A 7,797-nucleotide genomic window follows, 5' to 3' on the forward strand; every position below is an offset into this window, starting at 1 on the left:
AGCGTTTGTTTCCTTACTCTGAACTAAAAACATATATTTGCAAACATGATAGATAAGAGAAACTGTTCATATCATATCAGGCACCATTCTGTCAGAAAAGTTTTCACATTTGTCCAAACATCTGTGATCTCACAGTGCACACACATTCACATCAGTGATTTCACTCTTTCATTTATCAGGGAGCAGCATCCCAGTGCTGCTTTTACAAGACAAATGTGCACAGTGAAAACTGATGCAAACAGACTTCTACTTATATTTGTTCATACTTAAAGTTATATATAAGCCGGGCATGCCTCTGTGCAATAACAACCCTTCAATTATTTAATGTGCGGTGGCTCAACACAGGGCTCGGTCCAAAGGTCTCCGTGCTCATAACACACTGTGACTGGCAGAGTTCACGGAAAAGCAACCGAGAAACAAAAGGAAATTGCTTCATCTCAAACATTTACGTTCAGCTCAAGATTCTTCTAGCCCTTTGTAAACGGGACTCTAAGCTCGAAGCAGATGCCAACAGAACTGTGGCTTATGTAACAACTACACAGAATGCAAACTGACAAAGTAAACACGTACACTGACAGTCACAGTGTGGGAAGACTTAGGTTCATGTGCAGCTCATTCAGGAGAAAGTTAATGTTCCCTTATGAGGTACATCAGTCCACAGAGGACATTTAAGTGTCCTCTCAACCATTCTCCAGCCACGTGAATGCTCACAGCTAACTCTTGCATTAGTGCATTAGCAACACACTGAAGCAATTATCCTGAGCACTGAGTGGGCACAGAAAAGAAGCAAAATAAAAATGACCCCATATCCTTGGAACCACTTGTTATGTAACACAGGGTATTCAGATGAATTTGTATCATGCTGTAATGTACTTTACCAAGACACTGCTACTGTATATTCTACTGCAGCAACTGGCAATTAGGCTAGTTTCCTCATTTTCTCAAGTCCAAGGTGACATCCTCAGGCAGCTTGTGTAGCCAAACTAAGTCTTATTTATTTATTTATTTGTAATGTAATATTTATTTAACTTTTTGAACATGTGAACACAGCAAACAAACAAAGCCCAGCCCTCCCTCCCAGCCCCACCCCATGCGTAGGCGTCATTGCAAAAAAACAAACAAACTAACAAAAGACAACAAAACAGAGCACAGTGAAAAGAGTCCAGGGTTCTACATTAATAAGTCTTTCAGTAAGCTTATAACATCTATCTAGAACTCAGCTGATTCAAGCGAAGAGCTCCTGAAACAGAATCTCTAACAGGGTGCTATACCATGACCGGAGCGCCAGATCAATCTGCCATCAAATCAGACAAAGAAATTCATGGAATCCCTACAACCACGAAGCTGAAGGAAGAGCCAGCCAGTAATCAGTTAATCAACAAACTGGTTTAGCTCCACACTTTCCAGCAGGGTGGACATATGACTCCACTGTGGTATTTTCCATTTAGCATCAATATAAGGGACAAAAGGTACATAAAAGTCAATGGTCATACAGTACTTTATCATCAACACTAATGTGTTTGCTGTTTCAGTTGTTCTTACAGTACCTTCTGTCCCATATGGTATCACTGCTTTCCTTGCGAAAATGTTTTATATAGAAACTTTCAAAATAAAACTATTACACGCTCACTATAGCAGATTATAACGCACAATTCCTCTCATCCGAACACGTGCCAAGCACAAGTGAGCATGGATGCAAGTCATTCTGACAGTGAACCATGGTTTAGTTTGGAGCATTAGAGTGTGAGCATTGTGACCAGACAACGAACCTTTAGCAGCTAGAGGCCTCTTTAGAAAAAAACACACCCCCTCCAGTATGACAGCTCCGTTATGGATGGATGGAGGTTACGCACGGAGAGACAAGAACGAGGTTGAGAAAAAAGTAAAGCAGGCATAGAGTCCATAGAGAACCTGTGATGGCAGAGAGCGTGGCTGAAAAGAGCGAGGAGAAGACGGGAGAGCAGAGGAGCAGAGACGGTCTGGCCGTCGGTCTGTCTGGGAAGCCAATTTGCCAAATTAAAGCTCCAAAAAGCTGGGCGGCGGACAAAGCTCCGTCTTGTTTGAGAAATCACGCTTTCTCCTCTAGTTACACACAAAAAACTTGGCTCACGGCAAAGAAAACAATGAGCAAACACCCTAAACGACCTGGATGCGCCTCCTGCCTCTCCTCTCCGTGTCCTTGGAGCACCGTTTCCCGTAACGATGGAGAGCCAGAAGTGGCCCCGTATACCGCCCCTCGCCTCGCTCGCTGCCCATCCAGTGCGCGTCCACACTCTGCCTGAAAAAAACCTCTCAATCTGCCGATGAACCGATCAGTGCAACAAAACTGATGGGGCATGACGGTGCTGTGCGTCCGCACAGCTGGAGACATTAACGGCAGCACACACAGAGCCAGAGCAGGAAAGGGAAGGTGCCATGGTGGCAGCCAGCAGCGTGTCCCGCATGGCACGGCAAGCAGAAGAGCCGCACATCCACATCCAGACCCTCTCCTTCATTTCACACTGCACATTCACATCTCATGCATTTTTTATTTTTGAAAACAATTCAGCATAAATTCCTACCAAAGGCAGCCACCATGCGTCGCGGAGTATCCGGCCGAGACAACAGGGATCCTTTCAGCGCACAGCCAACAATAAAAATGGGGCGCAGCTGGCAGTGCCACCGGATGTCCAATATTAATTGTTAATACGACCGATTTCTGAGCATGTGGCTCGGCATCAGCGTTTCACGGGTCGAGCTACATGAGGACACACAGGAGGTTTCTGTTTGAGCCACCTCTGGCTTTTGTTAAATATTAAAGTTGAAGCGAAGAATGGATCATAGCACAAGTTTGGCTGTTCTCTGTCCTGCTGCAGGTGCCTCTGGTGGTGGTAATGTTACAGGCCCAGCCATGAAACTGTAAAGTTTGGGCTATTTAAGGAAAACACACACACACACACACACACACACACACACACACACAGAGCATTTTTATCTGCCTACGTATACAATAAGCTGTGGGAATTATATGCAAAAATTATTATAAGTTGGATATAAATGTGAAACGTATAGTGAAAGAGGCTTGCAGAAATGTAACAGGGCACCAGTTTTTAAATAGCCTCTAAAATGTTACAAATGTCGATGAATAATGTTTCCGGACAGAGCATATTTCTAATCAAGTGAAGATCTGTGCCATGCACGCTACTATTGTGTAAATCCGTGGAAAAGTGGCCATTTTTATCACAGAAGACAGTTAAAAGCTTACAAACGCGCTTCTGCGACGGTTTAACTACTTGTCAGTAACTTCCCAGTCGTCAAACTTTGTGTAATTATGCATTTACTCGCCTATAAACTGCAGGCAGAGAGCTGCGAGCCGGACTCTACCTTATCGCGTGTCCTCGGATGTCCCCTCGGAGTTAAGGCTCCTCCGGACCGGGGTAAAATGTCGGCCTCGGTCTTTCCATATGATATTATTACGCACCATCCACAGAGAGGAGAAAAGGAACCAGTACGAGCAGCCGCGGCCGATCAGCCCCGCAGTCCCGCTGAACCTACAGCCACATACAGGAAGTTAGTTCACAATAGTATCGAGGTGGCCTATATGGCGGATAAACGGGACAGAAAAGATGGTTGTAGGACTGTTAAACACCCCCCGCGCCTCCACCACCACCACCCCTCCTCCTCCTCCTCATGTCTCTGCCTCCCTTCCATTGGTAGAGAAGCCTACCGTTTTGGAGATGAGAGGGTGGGGGAATAAAATCAGTCACCGCTTTCCTCAAATCAATTACTTTATTATTAATAAAGTTTAACAGGCTCGGAACGCGGAGCCTTCCCGTGCAGGACACGGTGCCGTCCGCAGGACGCAGAGGACAAGGAAGCATGACACTTTCTCTACCTGCTCCGCGGTTTTACAACCACTTTTTTTTGCAAAGAGAAGGAGGCATAAACACAGAGAGAGATGGAGGGCGTGTATCGGCGCGGCTGGATGTGTTGTTATAGGCTATGAATCCTCTTTGTTGTTGTTTACGCACAGGGTAGCTACATATTTCAGGGATCAGCGGAGCGTAAAGACAAAGTCACAGACCTGATCGAGATGGGAAGTGTGTCAGCTGTAATAACAGTTGCTGCTCTCAAAGGCGGATTAGGTGGTGGTGGTGGGGGGGTGTGCATGAGTAAGTGAATAATCCCGTTGACTAAGTGTCAAAGCCCCAAAAATGAAAGTGTCTAACTTCTGTCCGCTGGTTTCAAAATAAAAATCGCCTTGCAAAATGTGAGTATTCGTTTCAACAAGCTGGAAATTATAACTGTTTTCTTTCTAATTTCTGTTCACTTAAGGTTTACATGGTGTACAACAATACATTACAATTAGTTAACTGAATCACATTGGATGAATTTGTACAGAAGGTTCATCGTTTGTGTTTGTTCGTCAGCCAAACAAGTGCCGAAAACAAAGAAGTACATTTTATACATCACATTGTGCATGTGAGTGTATTTGTCAGCCCCATGACAGACTGGAGACCTGTCCAGGGTGCACCCCACCTCTGACCCAGTGTCAACTGGGATCAGTCCACTCACCCCCCTTGTTAGGATCAGTGGTATAGATAATGGATGTGTGTGGCCTGAAGAAAGATTGAAATGGAATAAATGGATTTTTTTACATTAAACTATGCTAAACAATGACAAAAAGCTTCCTCTTAACTCCAATAAAATATTTAAAAATGTAAACCTGATTCACAGAGTCCAGGTGTGAAAAGAATAGTTTTGTCAATTAGAATAAAATAGGTATGATAGTAAGTCTGTTAACGCCGATTTTTTTTTAAATGTACATGAAATATAATGTTGCTTTTGCTTGTTTTCAGGGACATAAGGTCATCACGCCTGTCATCTTCCAAAGAGACTAGGCAGCTTTTATTCTGAAGAGCATACTATGGTGTTTCCGTTTCCGTGCTCGTTCACACGTGCTAGCTTGGCTTTTATTGAAGCGAAGAAAAACGGATATGGTTTGTGCCTACGACACGGTGTCGTCACAGGGGCGGGGTCACACGACCCGTCTTTAAGGACAGCGGGAGGATCGAGGCTCTGAACCCGGTGACCCCAGCAGGTCCCTGGGCTGTTTCCGAACACAGCTCCGCTGGGACCGCTTCACTTCCGTGTACCGACAAGTCGGGCCGAGGCTCAGGCTCCGGCAGGCGGCCTCCACAGCGGTCGGTACAGACGACTTTCTAAACTCCCTGCACACCCCGGTGCTTTGTGGTTTACTTTAGGATAAATAGAAGTGGTGAGAGTCTTGGTAACAATGGGGACAAAATATTATGATCAATACTCAGTATAAGAAAACACATTAACTGCACCTTATAAAATCGTTATAGTTTCAGCAACTTCATGACGTATTGTAAGACTTCTGGCTGCATTAGATGTAGTCAGCTGTAGACTACTTAATAAAGCACAAGAATTTAAGAATTAAAATATTGCATTTATTTATTTTATATTAGAACCCAGCCAATACATGGCCAATATTATCACAGCTCTCTCAGAGAATACAGTGTTATTTGTACAGAATTGCTAAATGTGATTTACTTGGCTAATTTAATGTTTTTACTTCTCTTAAGTATACAGTAGTTCAGTATATTGTTAAACTGGTGATGTTGTTCATAGTTATTATTAGCATTTTGTGACATTTAAATAAGTATGATAATTTGGGCTACCTTTTAAATGTCTCTGGCTGTATACATTGTTGCAGACAATGTTATGAAAACTGGGTTTTTATATGATTTGTGCACCAAAGCAATGTATTTTAAATTGTTTTGAAGTGTTTCCATATCAGTCATTCCTGCCTGACTGTTTCATACAGGTATTCATTTGATTTTCCAAGAAACACTACTACTATACATTATAGTATAGTAGGAGTGTTGTAGTGTATACAGTCACAGTATATTCAGTAAATTAAATTTACTGATTTTATCTATAGAGCCCACTTCTAGTTGGAATTTACTGTCTAAAATTCATGTTATAACATGTTATATTCTCAGTTTTCTACATACACTGCTCATAATTTAGCCAAGACATTTCTATATGAATTGCTGTTGTTTGATATAAACATTTTTAAAATGCCAGGTCCAGTAAATACAGTACAGTATATGCTCACATTGTTTTGCCAGTATGAAGAGACATTAAACTGCATCAACAAGCATGTAGCTGCTCCCCTGTGATGGCAAGGCACAGCCGTCTATGCACATCCAGTGCTATTTAGGTCAACTCATATGGTGGTTTGTGTAAAGATAGTTAAATCTTAATGTACTCTCAGAGGAAAGTAGGTTGTCAGAGCACATTAAGCCACATTTTATGAAATATTACCCAGGATAAGCTGTGGGCTGTTTGTGTTTATCTGTGTCTGTCAGTTACAGTCCATAGGCCTGAAGGCTGCTTGTGTGTGCCCTTAAATAATGTGCATTAGTTTGGCAGTCATCTGTTGCAACAGAAATATAGGCCAAGGTTTAGACGTGTTTCATGCTTAAAGGACAATATTGCCATTTCTGGTAATGAGCTCTTTGCGGTTCTGTAGGAGAACCTGAATCACTGTAACCGTGTCCTCACTCTGTCTCAGTTGTGACCAGAGAATATTATAAATCACTTCTTATCATTCAGCCGCAAAACACTGCTGCTTCTTGAAAATGTCATCTAGGCTTAATGGGTTTACTTATTAAACTGGAGCCATAGTAAAACTGCAGAGCTGCACCACCGCTCATTTAGTTGCAGCTGTGAATTGTAGATGGATGTTTGTTCTCCTAGATGGAAATGACACCAGTAATATAACACAATCCAGCACAACAATTTGTGTTGAGCATCACTTTTATTTTGTTTTTTTACTTTAATCTGCCTGTGCAAAAATTCTTAATGACCCCTGATGAAAAACAGAGCATTTTAAGAAACTGCTGTGGTTCAGGGCTCATTAAAATCACAATTAATGTCCTTATGTGTATAAAAAATAAATTGCTATTATCACAAGGTTAAAATGTAGGCCACATGTTTAGCTAGGTAACCCTTTTTGTGTTAATTTACAATAATAGATTAACCAAATCAACTCACACACATTAATAGTTATAAGAAACATACATCTCAAAGCTAGTAAAAGGTGCAAGTTGATGTTTTATAAGTAAAATAAAATTGTATCTATGGCATATTGTGAGGTATTTATAATAGATTTAAATATCAGCTAGCTAACACAGGACTGTTTCTGTTGCACGTCTGTCCCATTTCAGGAATTCGATTCTCAAAAGGACTTTAATAGAACAATGTTTAAAATCTGAACTCAATGGAGGAAAAGTAAACTTCTCAGCGACCTATTAGAATAATATCAACAAACAGTGCAAACAGTCTACTCTGGTGAAGTGAGCGTCATTAAATCGAGGTTCCTGCTTAAAAATTGCACATAATTTCTTCATCTTTCACAGTTTAGCGGCAATGTGCCCAGTGCTGCCACCAATGGCAGTAAATGGTATTACACCATGTTTGATGTATGTAGCACCTGCTGGCAGATCAAGTTCAGCTTGTGGTTAAACCAAGTGCTAGCTTTTAATAGCTGTATAAATTAAAATGATTTATTTCCTGTCCTAATGATCTGTGAACTAGAACTAATGATTTTCCAACTTTATAATCAAACCACTGACCCAAATGGTAAGCGTAGATCCCTGTTGAATCAGCTGCTGTATTAACAAACATCAGAAATTATCAATAAACACCCAAGTTTTTAACTCAAACATTCAGTACCAAGCACAGAACTTAGTGTCTTACCACCTCCTACAACGTAATTAAGATTAA

At 41.7% G+C, this 7,797-nt stretch overlaps 1 protein-coding gene across 9 annotated transcripts in view; it reads right to left on the bottom strand.

Annotated features, from left to right (window-relative positions):
• LOC109973881 (CREB3 regulatory factor-like) overlaps window positions 1–4,159 on the bottom strand; it is a 28,661-nt gene extending 24,502 nt beyond the window's left edge. For 4 of the 9 annotated variants that reach the window (XM_020623749.1, XM_020623748.1, XM_020623750.1 and 1 more), the window contains exon 1: window positions 3,364–3,630. The gene's annotated coding sequence lies outside the window, so the exon portion shown is untranslated. Of the gene's footprint in view, window positions 1–1,769; window positions 2,535–2,561; window positions 2,860–3,363; window positions 3,631–4,010; window positions 4,036–4,063 lie in introns of those variants that run through there. The other 5 variants (XM_020623743.1, XM_020623744.1, XM_020623745.1 and 2 more) reach the window with 5 other exon arrangements.
• Window positions 4,160–7,797: the final 3,638 nt, after the last annotated feature.

This window comes from Monopterus albus, unplaced genomic scaffold, assembly GCF_001952655.1.
Source record: "Monopterus albus unplaced genomic scaffold, M_albus_1.0 scaffold309.1, whole genome shotgun sequence".
Taxonomy (NCBI): domain Eukaryota; kingdom Metazoa; phylum Chordata; class Actinopteri; order Synbranchiformes; family Synbranchidae; genus Monopterus; species Monopterus albus.